This window comes from Jaculus jaculus, chromosome 14, assembly GCF_020740685.1.
Source record: "Jaculus jaculus isolate mJacJac1 chromosome 14, mJacJac1.mat.Y.cur, whole genome shotgun sequence".
In the NCBI taxonomy this organism is placed as follows: Eukaryota; Metazoa; Chordata; class Mammalia; order Rodentia; family Dipodidae; genus Jaculus; species Jaculus jaculus.
In genome coordinates this window covers 68,850,157-68,876,483 of record NC_059115.1, presented here as the reverse complement: position 1 = coordinate 68,876,483, position 26,327 = coordinate 68,850,157, and the positions used below count along the sequence as shown (strand labels likewise).

Below are 26,327 nucleotides of genomic sequence, written 5' to 3'. Positions count from 1 at the left end.
ATCAATACATGGGAAAAAGAGAAAAACTAGACACAGTTACTGGGGCGATGCCATCGGTCGAGGATTCCTTTTATTTACTCGGTTGTGGTCTGCATCCAGGGTACATGGCAGGCAAGAGCTAAGTGCCTCTACTTCTGAGTCACAGCCAAATCCCCTCTTTATCAGTGTCATTGTTTTAAATGTTTTCTTTCAAATATAATTAATTAATTTGTTTATTTGAGAGAGAGAAAGAGGGAGAGAGAGCCAGAACGGGCATGCCAGGGCCTTCAGCCACTGCAAATGAACTCCAGATGCTTGCGCCCTCTTTCGCGCATCTGGTTTACGTGGGTCCTGGAGAGTTGAACCAGCATCCTTTGGCTTTGCAGGCAGATGCCTTAGCCACTAAGCCAGCTCTCCAGACTCAGTTTTATTTTGAGACAAGGTTTCACTAAGTTGCCCAGCCTGGCCTTGAAACACTCTGTAATCCAAGCTAACTTTCAGTGCGTTATCCTCTTGCCTCAGCCTCCTAAACTGCTGAGACTACATGCTTGTGCCACTTGACCTGGCTGCTGCCAATTGATTTTTAATATATTTCTTTTTTTTTTTTTCTTTTTGAGATAGGGTCTCTTTCTGGTCCAGGCTGACCTGGAATTAACTATGTAGTCTCAGGACGGCCTGGAACTCATGGAGATCCACCTACCTCTGCTTCCCGAGTGCTGGGATTAAAGGTGTGTGCCACCATGCCTGGGTCCTTTTTTAAAAATTATTATGTTTTTATTAATTAGTTTTGTACTCAGTGAATAGAGTCAATTTGGTACCATTGTTTTTTTTTGAGGAAAGTTCAATATACTGCCTTTTTTTTCATACAAGGGGGAAGGAGACAGAAAAATTGGCACACCAGAGCCTCCAGCCACTGCAGTCAAACTCCAGACGCACACGACACCTTGTGTGCATGTGCAACCTTGCATGCTTGCGTCTGTCTTATGTGGGTTCTGGAGAGTTGAACGTGAGTCCACAGGCTTCACAGGCAAGTGCCTTAAAGGCTAAGCCATCTCTCCAGCCAGATTTTTAATATATTTCTTTTTGTAGACAGAGAAGAGAGAGTGAGACAATTGGTGTGCCACGGCCTCAGCCACTGCAATAGAACTCCAGATGCTTGTGCCACCTAGTGGGCATGTGCGACCTTGCACTTGCCTCAACTTTGTATGCCTGGCTTATGTGGGATCTGGAGAGAGATGGAACATGAGTCCTTAGGCTTTTCAGGCAAGCACCTTAACCACTAAGCCATCTCTCCAGCCCATTAATATATTTCTTAATGGTGTGGACAACATTATGTGGAGGGAAAAGATAGGAGAGCCTAGTGGTAATTCCAGCAGAAGCCTTATTTTCCCCTTTCTAAGGCACTTATTATTTTTATTATTGTTGTCAATACTTGAATTTGGAGGGTTTTTACAAACCAGTTTCATGAAACCGTGATTATGAAATCCTGTTTCTGAGTGTCTTTTGCCTTCACCAGTTTCCTTTAAATTTCATCCATTATGGCCTAATCCTAAGATGAGTTTTGTATAAGCCATGAACTTTGAAGGAGCCTAGTGTGCTAGTACTGAAAAAGTTATACTTGGTAGACCTTTCTTTTAACTCTGGATTAGTGAGGTTCTAATTTTGGCTCATCCTGTCATAATTCTCTTACCTATAAAACTGAGGTAATGACTCCTAGTATCACCAATTAAAAAATGAGGAGCAAATATATTTCTGTCTGTAAAAATGTCCACACACACACACACACACACACACACACACACACACACACACGTATGTACACCTGTCTATCTATGTGTGTGTGTGTCCTTCAGTACTATTTATTTTGAGTAAATCCATTTGCTTTCTAACATCTAAAATGTTAGTAAAATAAACCAAAAACCATCCTGGGGCTGAAATGTTGTATGTGAAGTGAATGTGAGATTTGATGTAGGAGGCCTTGGTTTCCATCATTAAAATAGTGATAATGGGAGTCACCTGTGTTTATCAGCTGTGACAAACACCCGAGACCAACAATCTGAAGGATTTATTTTGGCTCAGGGTTTCAAAAGTTTCAGTTCCTGGTGACTAGCTCTATAGCTTCTGGCCTATTGTGAGGTATAACAGTATCATGGTGGAAGGTTCTGCTAGAGCAGAGATACTCACCTCATGGTTGCAGAAAACAAAACAAGAAACAGGAAGGGGCCAGGGACAAAGAATCTATTCCCATGGCATGCTCCCAGTAGCTTACTTTCTCCACCTTGGCCCCATCTCCTGTTTTCTTTCATCATCTCCAAATATCAAAGTGCCATCATGTTATGACCAAGAAGGGATTAACCACTGACCATAGCAGAACCTTCAAAATCCAATCATTCCCCAAATTCCTACCAACTGACAGCCAAGGCCCCAATACCTGAACTTGTTGGGGGATTTCACACTCAAAACATAACTCTGTCTCAGAGGAAGAATACAATACATAGCAGAATGTGTGTGAAAGTACTTTATAAGTAGCAAAGCACCCTGCAACATCAGCTATTTCTTCATTTCAATTGGGCACAATACTCCTTGATACCTTAAGGGTATTAAGATTTACCCTCCAAGCCCAGCCCTTCCTTTTCAGCCGTAGAAACCTGACATCTGTCTCTTCTCCGGAGTTCCCCCTTCTTTTTAATTTGCTATTCTTTTGCTGGAAAATCTAACCACATATCTTTATCCTTCAGACCTTTTCCCCTCTTAAACTGCCTTCCTCCTTTCTGGCCCCCAAATGATACGAACATGCTGCTTCTCTGGGTTTTATTTTATTAATTATTTTTCCACTCAAGCAAATTAAGGTGACATTAGCTTTTTTTTTTAAAGCAGTTGATTTGCAGCAACTTGTGACTAAACATTCAAGGCCACTAGTTTGTTGAATCAATAAAAATGAATTTCATTAAATGGTGGTGTTCCTTCAAAGAACATATTTTATTTTAGCAGTGACCTAGTAAACTAGAAATGATGGCTAGAAATATTTCAGGCCTGCGTTAGAACTGAGTTACATATTTAGGTATGCATCAGTTAACAGAGTACATGTTTTGATTCAAATAAAAATAAGAAACTTTGGAAGTATTACCAAAATCATCTAAAGCACACATGTAATATGATATCTATGCCACAAAAATCGTATTATACTCTTTTGCTATATTAATAGTATTTAACAATGTTTCTCTCAAAAACCCTTTACTATCCTGATTTTTTTCTCCATGTTTTTATTTTTAAAGATTTATTTTTTATTTTTATTTATTTCTTAGAGACAGAGAGAGGAAGAGAAAAAGAGATTGAGAGATTGAGAGAGAGAGAGAAAGAAAGAGAGAGAGAAGAGAGGGCACACCAGGCACTTTAGCCACTGGGAACGAACTCCAGACATGTGTGCCACCTTGTGCATCTGGCTTACATGGGACTTGGAGAATTAAACTTGGGTCATTAGGCTTTGTAGGCAAGTGCCTTAACCACTAAGCCATCTCTCCAGCCCTTAGTTTTTGTGCTTAGGTGCATATTCTATGAATTAGAGTTCCTGAAGTCATCCTGCTTCCTGATTATATGGAATTAATATTGAGCATTTGGTTTTTGAAACTTTTCTATGACTGAATAATCAGGAAAAAAAAAAAGTTAAAAAAAAACACATCTCTAATTATTCTAGATATCTCCCCCAACATGGAGCTTAACTTTTCCTTTCTTCCAAGTGTTTTTATAATGTCCTAAATTTCAACAACAAATGGATCTCCCAGAAATACTTTTTGTACAGAAAAATAAAGTTGCTTCAGTTGAATAAGTGATGACTTTTAGGACATTTTTAATAACAATAATGTCTCTTTCCTTTGGGCTATGGAAATGTTTGGGCTGAAAGGAACAGAAGAGCTATTTAGCCCCAACTCCTGGATTTTTTTTTTTTTTTTCAGATGTGGAAACTGGCTCCAAAGAGGTGGAAGTTTACTTAAATTCACACAGATGAGTCACTTTATTAGGAGTTCTTGAAAAAGAATCGAGATTGGCGTATCTAGATGTGAGACTGGAAGTGTCTGAGTTATATTGGTTTATTAATGGGGCTTATGCCATGTCATCATTCAGACGCTGTTTATAGTGCTTTTGTTGTCTTTCAAGGTAGGGTGACGCCGTGAGCGCAGGATTCCTGGGCTGTTGCTGGGCTGAGCTGTTTTATGTATAATGTAGATGCTCAAGGAGATAATAAAGGCACCCCCTGTTTGGAGATTTACTCCTTTCCTGGCATGGAATGGTCTTAGTTATTAGCTCCTACTTTTAGAAAAATGAGATTTTTCTTTTCTTTTCTTTTTTCTTTTTTTTTTTAATTTAAATTTTTTTTGCTTTTCAAGGTAGGGTGTCACTCTAGCTCAGACTGACCTGAAATTCACTATGTAGTCTCAGGGTGACCTCGAACTCATGGGGATCTTCCTACCTCTGCCTCCAGAGTGCTGGGATTAAAGGCGTGCGCCACCACACCTGGTTAGAAACATAAGACTCTTAACTGTGGATGTGGGGGACACAGCTTTGGTACAACGTCCGCCTGGCAAGGGACAGCCAGCCACCCAGCTCTGATGGGGTGCCTAACCTCGGCTTTGCCACTGTCAAGCTGGCATCACTGGTGACAACTCTGCTTGGAGGTTTCTCACTACCTTCAGTTGAAATCTATTCCCTGTAATTTCTACCCACAAACCTTAGTCCTACATTTTAGATAACCCACACCCAGCGTAACTCAGTCCACATCCTTCTTGCTCACGAAGCCCCATCCCGTCTGGAATTACTACCCTTTATCCCTCAAGTTTTCTCCATAGGCATTATTTTCAGATTTTCTGATTGCTATCCTCAGGACTCAGTCTCATTTTAAATTTGTGTCTTCTAAAATGTGAGGCTCAGCTGGGCGTGGTGGCACATGCCTTGGATCCCAGCACTCAGGAAGCTAAGGGAGGAAGATCACTAAGAGTTCAAGACCACCAGCCTAGGCTATAGAGTGGGTTCCATGTGGGTCTGTGCTAGAGCAAGATACTGCCTTTAAAAAAACAAAACAAAACAAAACAAAAATCCAAGGCTGGAGAGATGACTGAGCAGTTAAGGCACTTGCCTGCAACGTCAAAGAACCCAGGTTCAATTCCCCAGGATCCATGTAAGACAGATGCAGAAGGTGGCTCGCATGCCTCTGGAGTTTGTTTACAGCAGCTAAAGGCCCTGGTATACCCATTCTCTCTCTCTCAAATAAATAAATAAAACCTTAAGAAACAATAAAAATAAATAGATGAATAAAATGTAAGTTTCAGAACCTTTTCTCTACATGTGGCTGTCCATAATAGGGTCCAAGAGAGAAACGTAACATCTAGTGAACCTGTATTTCTGCTCATGAGACTAAGAATATGTGTTTTTTTTTCTTGGTAGTTAACCTTTTGCCCTTGACAGATATATACCTTGGAAACAAATGACTCTCCTGGATATTTTCTGCATGAAATGTTGTCACATCATGTCTCTTATAGTCTATGTTTATGCAATTAAATATGTTGAGCTTACATTTATCTGTGTTAGAGGTTATATCCTGTTTTCATTATGGCAAGAAGACTTAAATTCTTGACCTTGTTCTTGATTGCAATCATTTGTGTATTCCTTTTAATTCTTAAGCATTTTGAAGGGTGTGTTCCTTTATTTTTCTTAGAAATAGCAAGCAAAATAGTATTGTTTCATGACCTTATTCTGTGTCTTCTCTTTAGAATGCATCTGTTATAGGGTGTGTGTGTGTGTGTGTGTGTTTAGACTATGCTGTTATGGCTATGGTGCCTCACCAGATCTCCTGTTCAAAACCAGGTCACTATTTCCCCCAGTTGCTGCAGAGATTTGAGAGTCCTAAGCTGAATCTATCTCTGGAGATTGCCTCCAGCTACCGAGCTGTCTTATACAAGATCACAACACTTTCCAGAGGCAGCCAACAGCTGACTGATTCTGGGAAGGGAGTGAAAATTTTCAATCCCATTGCCTTGAGAAAAGAGTATTCTAGATTCACAGACTCCCGGTTTTATAGTGAATCTGCATCAGCTCTTATTTTTAATTTTTCTTCTCAGACCACATCTACTTCCTTCATTCCTCCATATTTATGGATGTCAAGAACTTTTCTCATTCAACTTCCTGATCCAAATCTCTCTCAGAATCAGTTTCTGAGGAATTTAACCCAAGAGATTTAGTCCAACAAGTGTCCTAGAAGAGCTGATTTTATAAGGGGTTTTTGGAACTTGGTCCTGGGGGCTGGCTATGTTCACAAAGCAGTCATCCAGCTATTACTGCTTTCCCTTGAAGTGAGCTGGGGGTTGGGACCTATGGAAGACAATGGATTTCTGATGTGATATCTGGCTTCTAAGAGATAAACTTATAAAAACAATAGAATTGGATAGCTATCCTTGAGTGTTATTAATGTGTAGGAGAAAGCCAAAAAGTCTGGAGTGTTAAAATTTGGCAGGTCTCCTTCACAGTAACCAGAGTCTGGTATCGCCTAGAGCTTGAAGGAAAAACATGCTAAAAACCACATTTGGATTTAATTTTATGAGCAGCATATATCCAGAAAATGTTATAGTTTTGGCTCCAGGTAACTTGCTATGCTATGCCATGTTAGTGAGAGAACGAGACAGTAGGTTAGATAAAGAATGAGATGATAGGGCTGGAGAGATGGCTTAGCGGTTAAGTGCTCACCTGTGAAGCCTAAGGACCCCGGTTCGAGGCTCGGTTCCCCAGGTCCCACGTTAGCCAGATGCACAAGGGGGCGCACGCGTCTGGAGTTCGTTTGCAGAGGCTGGAAGCCCTGGCGCGCCCATTCTCTCTCTCTCCCTCCCTCTATCTGTCTTTCTCTCTGTGTCTGTCGCTCTCAAATAAATAAATAAAAAATGAACAACAACAACAAAAAAGAATGAGATGATAAATGAGCCAGAAACATTGGGGTATTTCATTGAACCTCCTGGGTTTGGAGAAAGTAGCCTTTTCTTACTGCTGGGAAGAATTACTCCACCCTTTACCTGAAGGCAGAGTAGAGACCTTTGCCTTGCAACACTGCATTGCCTGGGGAATGGCTTCTACTTCCTATGAGAATAAAAACTGACATAAAGTCAGGCTAGGCAAGGGAGGTGTGAGCTTGCTGAGAAAGGATGGGAACTAAACTAGGACGATAGAACCCAGGACAGAGGATAATGAGGAAATGGAAGCAGCTGATGTAATGGAAAAAAGAAATCAGGGTTTGCCACTGAGCCAGTCCTACACATTTATATGGTATTGTTTCTTGAAGTTCTTCCCCCAAAGGACTGAAGGCAGTTTACTTGGAAAACTGGGATGCTCAAACAGTTTGCATTTTGAGGGTTCAAGTTGATGCTGATAACTAGAAACCAGTGTGGTTAAAAATGGGCAGAGGGTCACTGGTGTCTGAACGGTGGTAATGAATGAGTTTTGGGCTCAGGACTGTCTCAGAGTGTTGCAAAGATCTACAGTGTGGACCTTTCATGGAAATCTGGACATATAACTGGGATGGACATGTAGGTTTTTGGCCCAACCACAGCATTGGTTCTTTTTTTTTTTTTTTTTTTTCCTGAGGAATAAGGAAACACGGGAAATCATATTGAAGCCTTTGAAATATCCCTTAGCCCTAGTGCTAACTTAAAACAAAATAGAAACAAAAATACAGCTCTTACCTAAAAGGGCCTAAGAGATACTTCATTGTGCAGTCAAATATGAGCAACCTTGGCCTGGGAACACTGAGTTAGATTATCTCAGGTTCCATGTTGTAATAGGCTAATGATTTCATGAAACTTTCATAGCTATAGAACACAAAAAGACCATCCATTAAGGCAGTTTTTATGTTTTTAGGTATTTTTATTATCTGTGAAGAGAGAGAAGAGAAAGAGAGAGAAAGGACACACCAGGGCCTCTTGCTATTATAAACAAATTCCAGATGCATATGATACTTTGGGAATCTTGCTTTACATGGCTACTAGGCAGTCAAACCTGGACTGTGAGGCTTTTCAAGCAAGTGCACGACACTCTAAATACATTGATGGAAACATTGGGTAGACGAGTTAAGTGGAGGGAACCTCTGCTGTAGGTCCCAGACGCTATCTGATGCCATTCTTTGCCTCCTGGCTGGTGGGTGCTAGGAGGCCTGTCTGCACATTTCAAAAGGATTTAAGTCACAAGGTATGAGGCCTGACACAGACATGGACGTCAATTGACATTCAAAGGATCTAAGACGGCCCAAGCTGACTTGGCTGTGGACCTGTAATATTCCAGCCTCTCCAGGTTGAAATGCTCACCAGCCAGGTAGCCTTACAGGATGCTTGAAGGAGGTGAGGGTACTTTCTTAGAACTTTGGTTATACTAATCATGAGCATAAACTAAACTGCTATCATATCTTAAAAGTAATGGGTAGAGATTAGTGCCACCCTAAACCCATAAGGATGCAGGCAGTATCTATGGTTATATCTTTTGCCCACCTAATCTTGTCTCTTTAAAAGCCATACAGGGGCTGGAGAGATGACTTATCAGTTAAGCACTTGCCTGTGAAGCCTAAGGACCCCGGTTCGAGGCTCGGTTCTCCAGATCCCACGTTAGCCAGACGCACAAGGGGGCACACGCGTCTGGAGTTTGTTTGCAGAGGCTGGAAGCCCTGGCGCGCCCATTCTCTCTCTCTCCGTCTATCTGTCTTTCTCTCTGTGTCTGTCGCTCTCAAATAAATAAATAATTAATTAAAAGAACAAAACAAAACAAAAAAAAAAAGCCATACAGGTACAGGACCATTACAATGGACTCCCTACAAGTTCAACCAAATAAAAACCCAATTTTAGTTGTGCCAGGTATGATATATTTTGAAATATATTTTATTTATTTATTTGAGAGAGAAAGAGGGAGGGAGAGAGAAAGAGAGAGAGAGATAGAGACAGAGACAGAGAGAGAGAAAGAATAGGCATGCCAGGGCATCTAGCCACTGTAAACGAACTCCAGATGCATGTGCCCCTTGTGCATCTGGCTAACTTGGGTCCTGGGGAATCAAATCTGGGTCCTTTGGCTTTGTAGGCAAACGCCTTAACCTCTAAGCCACCCCTCCAACCCAGGCGTGATATTTTTGTGGTAACATATGCACACAGCTCCTGGCACATGGTGTATAAGTGTTCCTCTGATGTCCATTATTTTCCTACCCAGACAGGAAGGAGGATAATGAACAGTTTACATTTCCTAGAATAACAGTAGTTCCATGGTAATCCCATTTTAATCAATATGGTCCAAAGGGACTGTGTGGTGATTTGGTTCAGGTGTCCCCCATAAACTCAGGTGTTCTGAATGCTAGGCTCCCAGCTGATGGAGATTTGGGAACTAATGCCTCCTGGAGGGAGTGTATTGTTGGGGCGGGTTTACTGGTGTTATTGCCAGTGTTCTCTTGTCAGTGTATGGCACACTCTCCTGTTGCTACTGTCCACCAATGTTGGCCAGGGATGATATCCACCCTCTGCTCATACTATTTTCCCCTGCCATCATGGAGCTTCCTCTCAAGTCTGTAAGCCAAAATAAACCCTCCTCCCCCCTGCCCAAAAATCTGCTCTTGGTCGGGTGATTTCTGCCAGCAATGCAAACCTGACTGCAACAGTAATGTTGGTACCGGGGAGTGGGATTGCTGCTAGACACCTGATTGTGTGGCTTTGGCCTTTGGAAGTTGACTTTCAAGAGGAATGTGGAAGGATTTGGAACCTTGGCCTAAGAGACACCAGACAGTGCTGTAAGTACAGCTTAATGGATTATTCTGGTCAGAGTTGAAAGACCTGAATGTAGTAAGAACTATGGACTGAGGTTTGGCTTATGAGGGTGAAAAAGAGCTTTGCTTGGACTAGGCTATAAGCAGGTTGTGTGAGAGGCTTGCTGTTATGCCTGTATTCTCAGAACTTGTGCACAGTTGTAGTGTGTAGAAACAGATTGGTGTATGCAGAGGGATATGGCACAGAAAGGAATCTTTGGGCCCAAACTGCTGCCCATTCAGCTGCAAATGTATGAGAGATTACAGCCTTTGAGATTGGGCCAGCTGATCTGCATTGGGGCAACAGGAAGAATGTAGACTCCTTTGAAGGGGCCTGTGCGCTCAAGGAGTGTGCTGTTCATGAAAGTCTGCTTTATTCTCCCTTGGATTAACAACTTGGCACCCTACCTGGTATTATGGAGTATAAGAAATGCAGGGAAGAGAGGGTCATTGAGTTCGCAACACAGTCTTGTGTTTTGGAAATGGCCATGGGCAGTGGAAAGCAGGTTTGCTGGATGCCTGAATGGAGACCTGATGAAGCCTTGAGTATGAACTGTGGGCTGCAGTGGAGACCCAGTGGAGATTCCAGGACCACGAGAGGGCTACCAAGGAGAGCTACCGGTCCAAGATGACATTTTCCAGGACTGTGAGTAGCCTAGCTGGAGGGCCAGAATTGGAATTCCAGCGAATTTGTGCTGGTTAGAATTATCAGACTTGGAGATTTGTCACTGACTAGAGTTGTTGGACTTGGAGCTACAGAGTTTGGTGTTTGCCCTGTTTAAATCTTGTATTGGTTGAATATTTCTTTGCTGTGCCCAATGCCATCTTTTGCAGTGTGAGTGTTTATTTTGTGCTATTATGGGTTTGGGGGGAATTTTCTTTTAGTATTATGATTCAGTTAAAAGACCTTGGATTATGGGGATGTTTGAACATCATTGATCATTGGGATTGATAAAAATTATGGGGACTTTTAAAGTTGGATGAATACACTGTATTTTATATCATGTATGGATATCAGTTTATGGGGCCAGGGGCAGAATGTGGTGGTTTGTTTGACACACTCACTGAGCCATCTCCCTAGCTCTGTCTTCTCTCAAAAGATACTGAATCCTATTCAGTCAATGACTCACACTTAAAGCTTTGTTTTTCCTTAGTTACTTTCTTAGGAATTCCTCTCCAAATCCATCTGCACCATTGGTTAGGGCTTCAGCAAATGAATTTTTGGGTCACGCAAAATTCAGTACCTAATGCCCTCCAAACAAGATTCAAAATGCAGACATGCAGGGCATGTGATCTGTACTGAACAATCACATGCCGTTCACTAGACACTTTAAGGTGCTACTGGGCCATCACCATGGGATACCAATGATGTGGCAAACACAGCTGCCTGTGAGAATTGGGTTGAGTCTTACTACAATAGTAAAGTCTAGCAAGCCAAGAAATAGCGAATTCTGGATAAAAAGCCATACGTTAATCAAACCCATACCACCCGCCATTGCTGTTCTCATAGTTCTTCCTTAGTTCACACATAGGACTGACTCTAGAGGCTTGGGGTCCTTGTGGTTACCTAACAGAGAAGAAGGCATTGTAACATCATTCAGAGGTTACTTAGCTGATGTTGAAGCCAAATATAGACTTGGATATATGTTGCCTTCAGGTTTGCATTGCTGGCAGAAAACACCAAAAGCAACTTGTGTGTGTGGGGGGAAGGGTTTATTTTGGCATATAGACTTGAGGGGAAGCTCCTTCATGGCAGGAGAAAATGATGGCATAAGCAACATCAGTTGTAGAACAGCAACAGGAAAGTGTGCCAAACACTGGCAAGAGGAAGTTAGGAAGTTGGATCCATAAGCCCGCCTCCCCCGCCCCAACAATATACTGCCTACAGGAGGCTTTAATTCCCAAATTTCCATCATTAGGGAACCTAGCATTCAGAACACCTAAGTTTATGGGGGACACCTGAATCAAACTGCTTCAATATATTACAGCCCTTCCAAATAAACTTAGAAAAAAAATCAATATGGGGAAATCATCCCAATGGTAATGTTATGGGTGATACCTTTGTTATACCTTGTGTATTATATGTTTTGAAAGATGTAACCCAAAGTAAAAATCCTTATCAAGTCATGAGCTGTGAAAAGATGGCTCATCTAGTTGACTCTAGAAGGATAAATATTTGAAGATACAGTATAAAGTCATCTGAGAAGAATCACAGTGATGATTTCATGGACGTACAGAATGAAGGTGTTTATATTCACCATGGAAGAGACACCATGGATGTCTAGCTGAGCAGACAGAATGAGTTAGCTGATATCAAGTGTGGTGGTTTTAATTTCATGTCTATTATGTCAAAATAGCTGGTGGTGATTTTGGAGGTGGAGCCTTGCTGAAGGAGGTGTGTTACTGGGGATGGACCCTGACGGATCAGCCCCTAGCTTGCTAGTGTTAGTTTGGCTCACTCTCCTGCTGTTGTTTCTAACTGCTGTGGCAGCTTCAGTTCATGCCATGTTTTCTCATGCCATCATGGAGCTTCCCCTTTACATTGTAAGCCAACATATAAACAGTTTTCCTCCCTTCAGCTGATTTTGGTCAAGTGCTTTGTTCCAGTAATGAGAAAGTAAATAAAACATCAACCAATCTGTGCTTGGCTTGTCTCAGTGCAGACACAATGGGAACAGACCTGAAGCAGCCGTGGTAGTGGCAGTGGAGGGCAGGCATGGCTCTGGAGCACATGTCCTCTGTCCCCAGAATTCACCTCATCGCTGCTACGCTTCTGCTCAATGCTCACATTTCCAGCAGCAGGTACCAGTGCTGAGTCCTCTGCATGGCCTCATGCCTCTAGAAGACCAGTCAACAACCAGTGACCATCAGATTATGTTGGAATTCTTCGTACTGGAATTGGCATACATTTGGGGCTAACCTTGCTGTTTCACAGGCCACCAATGAGCATCACTATTTGACAGTTTAGAGATCTACCAGGCAGGACTGGCATAATACTGAGTCAAGCCAAGAAATCCTTTATTATACCAAAGGAGGTGTGGGAATGGACCTAAAATCATAGGATCCGTTGGTCTAATCAAATGTCACACTAGACCAAAGGTATTCATCCAGTGGAATGATTGGCTGACCTTGGAAAAGCATAAATGAGGCTCTTGGCTAGAAATGATATCCCCCTCCACCAGGCCATCATTATGCATTGATCAAGGAATCAAGGGTTATCGATGTTTACAGTGATCCATTTGGAGAAGCTGGGCTTCCTATCCCCTCAACTATGATATCTGGGAATTGAGGCTCTGTTTCCCTGAGAAGCAACACTACCATCAAGGGACAATATACCAGCCTTATTAAGCCTTAACATATAGCCACCACCCCATCACTTCTTTAGGCCAACAGATCCACAGTAAAGAAAAGTCACATTATAGCAAGGGAAATTGGCTCTGAAGAGGAATATGTAACACTTACTCTACATTACAGGGGCAAAGAAAAATCTGACAATTGGGTAATCTCCTGGGGAATTTTTTAGAACTCCTTTGCCCAATTTTGCAAGTAAATGGAAAAATATAACAGCCATAACCAGAGAGGGGCATGATGACTAAGGGACTCTGTCCCCTTGGGGATGACTTTTAGGTCATCCAACAAATTAAGCTACTTAGATGAGTAGAGATGATAGCTAAAGATAAGAAAATTAAAAATGAGTAATAGAGGAAGAGACCGTGAGTACCTGTTGCAACTCTAAGACCAGCTGCAGTTTGTTCCATTTCTCTCTTCTCTCTCTCTCTCTCTCTCCCTCTCTCTTTCTTCACCTGAGTTTTTTTTTTTCTTTCTTTCTTTTCTTTTCTTTTTTTTTTTTTTTTTGGTTTTTCAAGGTAGGGTCTCACTCTAGCCCAGGCTGACCTGGAATTCACTATGGAGTTCAGGGTGGCCTCGAACTCATGGCAATCCTCCTACCTCTGTCTCTTGAGTGCTGGGATTAAAGGCGTGCACCACCACACCCGGCTTATCTTCTTCTGAGTTTTTTGAGGCAAACTACCAGTCAGAATTTTGGAAGTCTTTCCCACAGGGCTTATTATAGAGAGTAAGTGGACACAAGTCACATGGGGTTGCACTGTGGGATCTGGTGGACTTCCCACTTCCTCCTGTCAGGACCGAAGCACAGGTTTCACAGTTGTTGGATTGCTTCCTGGTGACCCATAGTTTGTTTCTGAATCCATTTCTGGGAATTACCCTCAGCCAAAGGAACCTATGCACTGCCCACGTTCCCTTGCTGGGGACAGCCCATAGCAAATGATGGGTCAGCATGAAGTTAGTAAAGTTTAACTTGTGTTTTAAGTGGTACATCTCAGAGGGACCACTGAGCTCCAGAAAATTCTGTGGATTCATTTTGTTGCAGTTCATTTCCTCTCCATTTTCATTCTTATTTTTTATGCACCTTTGTGATGTTTGATCCCGAGAGTGATTACCCCAAATTTTCCTACATGAAGACATCCACCTGAGTCCAATTCCCAGGGAATGTGTCCTGTAGGGTTTATTAGCGTGGAATGTCAGGAAGATCAGACACGCCACTCAGGTTCATTATACACAGACATCAATTGTCTTTTACGTGTATAGTGCTGATGTGTGATCTCATTTTGTTGGGAGGGGGACTATACCTGTCTTCGTTAATCCTTTTAGCAATGTTGGGAGACAGTTACATGCTACTCCCAATTTACATTTGAGCAAATGGAGTTATAAAGAAGTCGCATGGTGTCAAAGCTGTGATTTAAGGGTCATCATTCTGCCACTTTGTAAGCTATGTGTTTGCAAAGATTTAAACACAAGACAGTGTATTTGCTGGAGGCACCTAATCAAAGCTTAATTTGAGCGAGACTGTTGAGTAAGAGCCTCCCATGTGGCAAATGATCCATTTATAAGCTTACCCATGGGAAAGCTAATGTAGAGGTCATCGTGTTTTATCCTCAGATGGTAACAGGGAAGCTATTTAACTCAGTTGTTAAGGATGAGTTTAGCTATTAAAGGATTGTAAGTGACATAGATTCTGAGTGTGCTATTTCCCATGACAATGACAGCAAGGGGACAGTATTGTTTTTTGGTTTTGTCTTTTTCTTCTACTTTTATTACTATGGACCAGGTGTTAGTAGGAGGCTGGGCTTGGTTATCTGCTGACCTCCTGTTGCCTTGAACAATAGTGAAGGTTCATGAGAGATTATGGCAGGAAGTAGAGAAAGTTGACAAGCCTCATAATCCTAGGGTCTCTAGTCTGTTTATCTCAGATGCCTTTGCACAAAGCAAACGAAGTCAAAGTCTTTTGCAGGCAAAGCGGGCATTAGAGTACTGTGATGATGATTCATTTCATTTCACTTGTCAGGATTTAGAATCACCATGGAAACTAATCTCTGGGTATGTCCGTGAGAGCTTCTCTAGATTAGGTTCACTGAGGTGGGAAGACCCACCTTGATTATGAATGACATTATCCTATCGGCAGGAGTTCTGGACTGAATAAAAAGGAGAAATGAGCAGGGCACGGGAATTCATCTCCCACCTCTTTCTGATTGGATGTGACCAGCTGCTTCATGCTCTGCCGCCATGACTTCTCTGCCAGGAGAGACTGTACCCTCAGACTGTGAGCCCAAATAGATTCTTTCTTCTTTGTGTTACTTCCTGTCAAGTATTTGGTCACAGTGGCAAGAAAAAAATAACATATGAGTAGTGTAGAGAGATGTTGAATGGTGGGTAGAAGTGTGTAATTGCAGACTTCACGAAGATAATTTGGTGATTACATTTAACCATGTACTGACTGCAGACTGTGCCTCAGCCCTGACCAGGGCGTATTGTGGCAAAGTCACTTGGCGCTACCCATGTCCATTTCCCCACACTTAGGAACCTTCTCTTCATTTTGCCTGGTTTTCACAAATGATATTTATTGTCTCTGGTCTGTGTTATGTGACCTATGTGGGGGTGATGGGATAGTCACCTGCTTAACAATTTAAATAGTCACAAGTGCCTAGCTTTCTGAAATAACCTAGTCTAACTTTTTTTAAATAGATGTGTGAAATTCTGTTTTTTTTTTGAACTGGTTGTTTGCTTCTGACTCTTGCCTTCAGACATCTACACATCTATCTTATTTCCACATGAAGTGAGATAAAGCAAAAGGCATAGTAATTATTATTTTAAACTTCACAAAAAAAAAAAATAGCCAGGCCAGATATCTATTTTCCTCAGTCTGTTTATCTTCTACCCACTGGCCTTACATGTTAGTAATGGCTAGGTTTGGATCTATTTCTGGATTTTAAACAATTAGAGGCCAAAAAATTCATCTAGTACTTATTATTCCTTTTACCAGTATTGCTTAGCTGTGAGTATTTTTCTAAAATTATTTTCAAAGGTCCCTGACTGGCCAGTTCAAAAGGTTGGCCCCTTGACACGAGAGGCACCACATTTCTTCTTGGTATCAGTTTTGAGCGCAGGTAATATTTTTGTTATTTCATCATTGTTTCACTGTTTCTTGAAACTTTAAAAGCAAACCAGCTTTCCCAAACCTCAGTGGTGTGAGCAGAGCTGAGAGCTGTTATTTGGGTTAACAGGGCAACTGGGAAAGGCAGGGTTGCATCTAGCAGAGACTAGAATTGAAGTTCTGATCATCCTGTTTCCAACCACTAGGTGCTGGGAGTATAGGCATATTCCACCTTGCCCTTAGGTACTATGAAAAAAATATTGAGGGAAGGTACACAAGAGAATCTGGCGGCGGGGGGGGGGGGGGCTATAAATACTTTACATCTTGATCTGGGTTGGTGGCTGAGTGGGAGTGTGTGTGCCCGGGGATCATGCAACTGAGGCCCACAGCGCATGTGTGGCACCCTCCCAAAAGGCAAATTAATACTTTCTGACTTTGAAAGATTTTTATTTTAAAGCATTTATAACATGAGATAAGGTAAATGCAAAATGCTTTTTAAAAATGTGAAGTTCCATACGAATACAAGTTGTGGGTTAACCGGGCACGGTGGCGCACGCCTTTAATCCCAGCCCTCGGGAGGCACAGGTAGGAGGATCGCCGTGAGTTCGAGGCCACCCCGAGACTGCATAGTGAATTCCAGGTCGGCCTGGGCTAGAGTGAGACCCTACCTTGAAAAACCAAACCAAAACAGAAAACAACAACAGCAGCCAAAAGAAACCTGTGATTTAGAAATGCAGATCATATATTTAGCATGCAAAGTGGGTTAACCCTACTCTCTAGAACTGTTTATTTAGACGACTAAATACACGCTCCTCATGTATTTTCATCTTGTTCACCCCCAGCCCCGTTACCCTTTATTGTAAACCTCGAGTCAGCCCGCCTCTCAAGCAGGTGCCAAAGAAGGGATTCTGGGTGTGCCTGGTCCTTCTGTGAGCCTTGACGCTTTCAATTCTAGGGCTACGCACCTGCAGACCCTTCTGCGAGACGGTCACCTTGCTAAGGATATGCAATGGCGCATATTTTCCTGACCTGACGTGCGCATGAGTCGTTGGCAACAGGGCATCGGCGGCTGCATTAGGTCCATCACAGGGGAGGTCATGCCTCACGGTGGAAACAGACTAGAACGCTTCCAGTCCTGGGAACGCTCTGTGAAGCTTCTATTTTTTTTTTTTTTTTTTGACTGAATGCTGCTAGTGATGACAGGTTCATGAAGAAAGAAGATGAAATGTGTACAGCGAGCTTCAGACTAGCTCCATTATTAGGTTTTAGTGTCACTGGCAAGCCGGTACGTGGGTCACTGACCAGTTGCAGGATGACACATCCTTTAAGCACACATGTTGCTGGCAGGGTCAGCCTCAACAATAGGGCTCTGAGGGTCAGCTCGGCTCCCTTTGGCTACTGGAGACTTGATCGCCTGATCTCTGACTGTTTTCCTCCCATTGACTGTATGTTCCATTCATTCCTACTGCTGACTGTTTCAGGATAGCTTCTCTAGCGACTTTCATTTCTGGGTTTATTTTTAGCAGTTCAAAAGGGTTTACATTTATTTATTTTTGGACCAACACATCCATGTAGATCGATAGAAAGTAAAATAGGGGGCTGGAGAAATGGCTTAGCGGTTAAGCACTTGCCTGTGAAGCCTAAGGACCCCGGTTCGAGGCTCGATTCCCCAGGACCCACATTAGCCAGATGCACAAGGGGGCGCATGCATCTGGAGTTCGTTTGCACTGGCTAGACGCCCTGGCGTGCCCATTCTCTCTCTCTCTCTCTCTCTCTGCCTCTTTCTCTCTATTGCTCTCAAATAAATAAATAAATAAGATAACCAAAAAAAATAAAAAAAAAAAGAAAGTACAATAGGATTTCATTTTAACATACAGAAACCTCTGCAGTGCTGACATTTTGGTAGAACCAATTGCGGCGTGTGCAAATCCTTAAAGACCCAGCTTGGTTCTCCCCCAATGTCTTCAATTAGAGCTGTACCTGATTTTGTTACCAGTTTTCATCTGAATCCATTGGGGAATGGGACGATTTTGCTTTTATTTCTTGGCAAGGAATCGCTTGATTCTGAAAGTCTTGTGAGAAGACATGGCAAGATATCAGGCAAGAGCACTGAACCATGATGGCGGAGGAAGTCAGAAGAGCTCATTTCTGTTTTTATACATCCGTCCTTTCCACCTTTCCCCTACTCTTTCTAAGTCCTTTTCCGATCTACTTTTAAGTCATTTAGGGTCCAAAGTCTTACCTGCCATCGCATGTGTCTCACTTAGCAGCAGATCTGACTTCTCTCATCAGAACTTCAGCATTCCCTGGTTCCTGCTGTCCTCTGGTAACACCGCTTCTGACTTTCAGTGGAGCACCTCATCCTAAATTCTGGTGTTATTTCTTAAGTGTTTCATTTTTATTCCTTATTTATCCAGTTTTGCAGAGAAAACCATCCACTTCATTTTGTCTACTGTGTACAACACAGTGCTTTGGGGACATTAGAGAATAAAAATATTTCTGCATGATGGAGAAACAATATACTCAAAGTTCTTGCAAAATCAAGTGTTGGATCTTTTGTCTTAAAGTTCACACCATGTAAACATACATAAGGTTGCTATTTTAAATCCTAAGCAATTTCATCTGGAAGGTATATTCTTTTTTTTTCTTTCATTTTTCTTTGAAAACTCCATATGACAAGAGGGCATAATTGTGTATGGGTATAAATCCTTTGCCCAGTATAGATTTCCAGTAAGTACAGGTTTTAAATAATGCAATGTGGCTATGGCTCATTATAGCCTCTAAATAATTACCGGGGCCCTTCAATAAGGAAAGTACTTTTTTGATGGATCATTAGAAACACATTTGTGGTAGAGTTTTAAGCTATTAAATGATCATAGAGACTATCTTAATTGCTTTTGAAGTGAGGAATTCTTCGTGATATGAAGAGTCACTGCCTTAGTCATCTCTTGCTAGAGTAGGTCTCATAAACTGTTTTACTTTAAAGTGGGCATGCTTGTGCTTAAAAAGATCTAGAAACTTTCCATCCTATCTGCATATACAAAAATAGCAATATTAACTGACAGCCAACCTCCACTGCCCCCCTCATCATTTATGGGGACTATTTAAAGTTTTTTATGCTCTTGAAGTAATGTGAGGTTTAGATTTGACTCCCTTTAATCTGAAACACTGTGCTTCAAACCACTTAGCAGCCGGCAGTTTTTCATTGGGAGGGGAAAACAGCGATGTAATTTACTGTCCACATTTTATAGTTTTCCATTTAAAAAAAAAAACTTGCTTACACAGTTCCTGTATTTGCCCAGACTCCAGAGTGAAATGGCTTTTAAATACAGCTCTGCCTGGGCAGTATTGGGAACTCAAAGCAACGGACACACTAACCTAGCTAGTGATGGAGATAAGGGGCTGCTCCTGGAATAAAGGTGCCAGGGAGAGTGCGCGGGAAGACGCAGGCAGGACATCAGGTTCTGTGAACCTGGGGAGCTCAGCGTGGGAAGGAGGGATGATCCCCACCTCTCTGTGCCGCTGAACCTACCACACAGCTAGATAGCAATCCTGCCATCATTTCAGCTGGGCAGCAGCAGTTCCTGGGCACTGACTCACTGCTTTGGAGTTTCTTCACCATTACCTTGTCTGAACTCTGGTCTCCCAGATAGTCAGCCAAAATAACCACTGGCCTCACATAGTATCTGCGGCTGAGAGGATAGTGTCTGTCTTCAGCCCTGTCTAAGAACATTGAAAAAGAAGTGTGAGTCCTAAGCCATTCCCCTCCCCACCCAGCACTTGCCCCCAAAGTCCCAGTCCTTGTGCTCCTGTGCCTTAAACCCTTCAGAATTTGTCATCTTCTCACATTCACTTACTTGCAGCTTCATCCATCTGTGGAGCCATTATTGATCATCTGCTATGGGAAAGCACCTACTGGACTAATGAGGCCCGTGTGAGTCAGGCCCCTACAGAAAAACAGAACTTGTGAGATCATACCTGTGTGTATGGATGTATATCAGCTACTTTTCTTGTTGCTTCTCACAAGAAGCAATGTAAGGGAAGGAGGACTTATTTAGGCTTATAGTTTGAGGGGGTGTGGTCAGTCGTAGTGAGGGAAGCAAGGCTGCAAGACCATGTGGCAGCTGGCCACCTTACCCCTGTCATCGGACAGCAGAGAGAGTTGAATGCTGTGTGTAGCTAGCTTTCTTCTCTTTTATTTTATTTTATTTTTTTGAGGCAGAGTCTTACTCTAGCCCAGGCTGACCTGGAATTCACTATGTAGTCTCAGGGTGGCCTCGAACTCATGGTGATCCTCCTACTTCTGCCTCCAGAGTGTTGGGATTAAAGGCGTGCATCACCAGGCCCGGCTCTTCGCTTTCTTCTCTTTATCCAGTCTAGGTTTCCAGCCCATGGGATGGTGCCATGCATATTCAAGGTGGGTCTTCCCTGCCGGGGTTCAACCTTTCAGCTACCTCCTCAAACACATACCCAGGGGTGTGTTTCCATGGCAATTCCAGATCCCATCAAGTCAATAATCAAAACTAACCATCACAGCATATATGCATATATATGTACATAATGTATGTACAAATATACATACACATGCATATGTATACACCCATACATAATCTAATATGCACATAGATACCAATATAGACTCAGTAGGATGCGTATGTATACACCCACATGCACCCCAATAGTATCTATGCATGTATCTAGATTTATTTTAAGAAATTGACTTATGAAATTGTGAAAGTTTCTATATCCAAAACATGTGAGAGAGACAGGCTTGATAACCAAAAATGTTGGTGTTGAAGTGTAAAAGTATACACATGTAAGAGGCAGAATTCTTTTATTCCTTAGTGAATGCCAACCTATTTTCTTTTTAAAAAATAGTTTATTTATTTACTTGAGAGGTAGAGAAAGAGACAGATAAACAAGAGTGAGTGAGAGGGAGAGAAAAATGGGCACGCCAGGGCCTATAGCCACTGCAAATGAACTTGAGATGAGCCTGCATCACTTTGTGCATCTGCCTTTATGTGGGTGCTGGGGAATTGAACTGGGTCCTCAGGCTTTACAGGCAAGCACCTTAACCACTAAGCCATCTATCCAGCCTGTCAGTCTATTTTCTATCACGGCCTTCTACTAATTAAATGAGCCCCACCAGCATTATGGAAAATAATCTCTAGTCAAAGTCAACTGATTTAAATATTAATCTTATCTAAAAACCCCAAATTTGATCAAATATTTGAGTATTCTGGCTTAACCAAGTTGGCGCGTAAAATAAATCCACACAGATGCTAAGAATATTACAAAAGGAAATAATATTAGCCCTTGTCTTTAATCAAATATACAGGTAGTTAGGAAATTAAATAGCTGTAAATCAATTCATGAGCCATGCAGTAGGTTTCATAGCAGCTATGATCAAAGAGCCTTGGGAATCTAGAGGTAGGAGTGATTCTGGGAATGAGCATGGTATTTAAAGCTTCATAAAATTTGAAGGAGACATCGAGAGCTAAGCAGGAGCTCTTGATCAATGGTGGAAGAGCTGGCAGAGGGAAAACATGGCAATTTTTGAAAAAAAACAGAGTTTGTTCCTGAGTTCCGTGATGCCCCTCAGAGCTTTATTGAGCTATAAGCTCTACATATTTCACTGCTTCAGGTACTGTTAAGATGCAAAGATGAATGGTAATAATTAATGTTTAATCCTTGCTGAGTGCTGTTGGCCATGTAATGGGCAGTACACTTAGTGTTTATACTTGTCACCACAAAATTATCCCAGCACGTGTGGGGTAACACACAGTGTGATGTTAAGCTACCATGTACTGAAAGGGAGTAGAGTATTGTTACGTGTTGTGTACTGTGATCCTATCCATGTATGTAAGGGGTAGTGTATTGTAACGTGTAGTGTACTGTGATCCTACCCATGTATGTAAGGGGTAGTGTATTGTAACGTGTAGTGTACTGTGATCCTACCCATGTACATGAGGGGGTTGTGATTATAACATGTAGTGTACTGTGATCCTACCCATGTACGTATGGTGTAGTGTATTGTAACGTGTAGTGGACTGTGATCCTAGCCATGCACTGTAAGGGGTAGTATATTGTGACGTGTAGTATACTGTGATCCCACCCATGTACTGTAAGATAATTCCTAGGTCAGAAGACGAAAAGTGTTTCTCAAAGGCCAGTGCTGAAGAGCATAGCCTTTTCATCTTCTTGTATGCAATTTTTATAACTTTGTATTGACAATCTCTGTACATATAGATAATACACTGTGATCACCATGCCCTCCCACTTTCTTTTGGCCCTCTTGAACCCCCACTCTACTGAATTCCTTCTCTTTTCCTAACTAGTCTCTCTTCTATTGGGATGTCATCATTTTCCCCCCACTGATGATGCAGGTCTTGTGTATGTCACATCAGCCTGTGAAGTCATGAAAACCACAGCCAATGTGTGTCTAGAAGACAGTATTGCAAAGCACTCCTTCCTGTCTTCAGGCTCATACATTCTTTCCGTGGCCTCTTCCACAATGGTCCCTGAGCCTTGGAGGCAGTGATAGAGATGTCTCAGTGCTGAATACACCACTCTCATTTCTTCTTGGCTCTTTGGTGAGTTTTGAGTCTCCTTAGTGGTCACCACCATCTGAAAAAGAGAAGCTTCTTTAACCAGAAATGAGAGTATCATTAATATCTGGGAGTAAACATAAGTAACTAGTGGGCAGTTTGGTGGGCATAATATAGTCACTTAGACAGACAATAACAGTAGCTTTTCCCCTAGAGCTGATGACTTCCCAGCCATAGGCTTTCGATTAGGTTTTCAATAGGAGGCATGTATTTCCTCTCATTGAGAAGGTCTCAAGTCCAGTCAGAGAGCAATTGGTTACCCCATAACAAAGAGACCACAGCCTTTTCATTATAAAGTTTTGTTTGGGGCAGATAGGACTCGGGACCAGCCTTAGTTCCTAACCAAAGTGACTCTGTAGCCATTCTGGTGTAGGTGGCCACTTGTGTGACAGTACGCACGGGAAGGGCGTCTATAGCAGGCCTTCTTGTGTTCAATTCTTTGCTGCTTGTTGCCACCAAAGTAGCTACTATCACCCCAAAGAATCCGAATTAAAGAGGTTTAGGGAACTGTTTAGAATTTTGCGGCAGGTTGAGGTCCAACCTGTGGCTGTTTCATGTCAAAGTCTGTGCTCTCTCCAGTTAGCCACACTGCCTTCACCCCAGACTCATGAAGAGAACGAGGCCATGTTGAAACCAAGCGACTCTGCAGGACTCAGTCAGCTCAGTTCTACGCCGTAGGTGTCTGTGAGGCACACGTGGTGATACAGTGACTGTGTGAGCAAAGGAATGTCCATTGCTGGAGCAAGGAGGTCTGGGAGCAGAGACGGGCGATGAGGGTGGCTTCCAGCCATGAGACTGAAGAGAGGACCTTCTGTTGGACTATGTTGTAGAACCAGGAGATAAAGCTTGGTAACTCACTGATTTGGGGAAAGCAGGTCAGCTTAGGTGTCAGGGCTCTTAGTTGTACCCTCAGCTAATTGAGGCAGAAAAGAAACTATGGAAGGACATTAGGTCATGGATTTCCAGGAGTATTGGAGAGTCAGACCCAAGGCCACACACCCAGGAACCACAGCATGGGATCCCTCCAGTGAACACTGAACCGCAGGTCACCCTGCATATTACACCACAGGTAAGCGCTGATGGGTGGGCACAGTTCTGCAGGGGTCTCCTTCTAGTTTCCCCAGATTGTGCACCTCTTAATCTAACCCTGAGAGAAGTAAATGTTCTATGGCTCTGATGCTCTCATTGACTATAGGGGAGGATCTGGCTTTTTCTTTGTGGGGGGGGGGGGGCAGAGGGCATGCCTTATACTTGAGAACTTCCTTGAATTTACAACATATAGTTTCAAAGTGGTGGGCAGCCACAAACATGCACACTGCAAGAGCAGAAGTTGCCTTCTCCTTGTTGGAACAAAACACCTGACCAGAGGCTGCTTATGGGTGGAAAGGGTTTATTTCAGGCTTATAGTTTCAAGGAAAAGTTTCATCATAATGGAGCTATCATGGCAACTGGCTGACACCTTCATACATCAGCAGCACAGAGAGGTAGCTCTGAACACCCAGTGGGCTGGGATGACCTCAAGGCCCATCCCCAGTGACACATCTCCAGCAAGGCTTCACGAGGTGGGGACTAAAGAGGAGGATTAATCATAAACACTTGAGGCGATGGGGGACTTTTGACATTTAAACCACCATCGGAGGAAAGGATTTATTTCGGCTGACAGTTTTGAGGGCGAGTTTCATCATGGTGGGGAAAGTATGACAGGTCTGAATAAGAAGCCTGAATGAACCGGGCGTGGTGGCACACGCCTTTAATCCCCAGCACTCGGGAGGCAGAGGTGGGAGGATCGCCATGAGTTCAAGACCACCCTGAGACTACATAGTGAATTCCAGCTCAACCTGGGATAGAGTGAGACCCTGCCTTGAAAAACCAAAAACATAGGAGAAGTCTGAGTCACATCTTCATACTGTCAGGAAGGAAGTAGCCTATCTCATGGGTTTGGAACAAGGCTACATCACCCCAAAGTTTGCCCTTAGTGACACATCTCCCCAAACAAGTCTCCACCTCTCCAAGGCTTCATCAGCTGGGCATTAAACAGGAGGATTAATCCCAAACAGTTGGGGCTATGAAGGACTTTTTTAGATTCAAACCATGAAAGAGTTAAGATTAAAACAGGTTTTAAGGCTTCTTATTTAGCAAGTGTATGATTAGAATTGCTATGACTGAGATTTAAGAAAAATGGTGGTGGGGCAACTAGGTTTGTGGGAGTCAAAAATTTAGTTTTTAAATATGCCAAATTCAAAATATATAGAGACAGTTATATAATAGGTTTGTAGACATTTGTATCCTAGGTTCACCATAGCAGGCAGGACCAGGGATATAGATTTAGGGACCACTAGATATGTATGTGGAGGTAGATAAAGTTGAACAGGAAGCCTGGAAAAACTTGATTCTGGAAATGGAGGGAGACTCTCCCAAGGACTTTGAGAACCCGTTGGGGAGGTGGAAGGAAAATGCAAAGCACGAGAAATGTAGAAGACCATGGAAATCAAAGGCACAGTGGAAGTAAGTAGCAATGGAGAGAGCCCAGTACTGCAGAGAGACGAGCTGGGCAAGGGCGAAGGGGCTCCTGCTGCTAGCGGTTCATCAGCAGTGTGCGGAGGGACTTCTGTCTCCGGCCAACATGATGGCCATTTAGGGTTCACAGTGGCACACTCTGCTCTGTCCTCAGCAGCCAACCCTGGAACATTTACTCCTTTGTCCTCACCCAATGCCCTGCTTCCCTCCTCCAATCCTGCCGGTTTCCCTGCCTGAGACACTTCACCCGTGATTTCCTGACTGCAAACTTATCTCCAAACCAGCCTGCCCATTTTAAGCTCAGTTCCTGGCTTTACGTATTTCCCAGCTCTCTGCCAGCACCGTACAGCATCCTTCCCAGGCTCCATCCAGCTCCTCTCTCCCTCTCTCCATCTTCTTTGTATCTCTAATTGTACTGCAGCTTTTTCACCACTCTGCATTAGTCTTCAGGCCCGAACAAGTTCTGTCACGTCCACTCTCCCCAGCCCTGTTTCTATGTAGTAACTGCGTTGTTCGGTGCCCCACGTGCCAACCCTCAGCTGTACCTGCCGGCCGCTCCCCCAGCACTGGAACTGCTCTTACCACGGAGACTTCTGGCCAGCTGTGGATCTGCTTTTCTCTACCCGTCTCTCACACTTGTGGTCTCTCATATCATTTTGGATGCGATTTTTCTCTGTGGACTATGTTCCTTCCTTCTTTTTGTATGTCCTTTCCCCTTATTTGTTAATTAAATATATATATATATATATATATACAAATATTATATATATGTATGTATATATATATATGTATGTGTGTGTATATGTATATGTATATGTGTGTGTATGTATGTATGTATGTGTATATATATATATATATATATACCCAAAAATTAATTCTTCTCTTTTAGGAATACATACTGAAATTATTTACTGCTGCAGTGGAGGGCAAGTAAATAGGAATAAATGAAAATGCTTTGTCA

General features: G+C 42.6%; 1 pseudogene; it reads right to left on the bottom strand.

Moving 5' to 3' along the window:
• Nucleotides 1-18,172: 18,172 nt before the first annotated feature.
• On the bottom strand, nt 18,173-18,328 carry LOC101595104 (annotated as a pseudogene).
• Between the last annotated feature and the right edge of the window lie 7,999 nt (nt 18,329-26,327).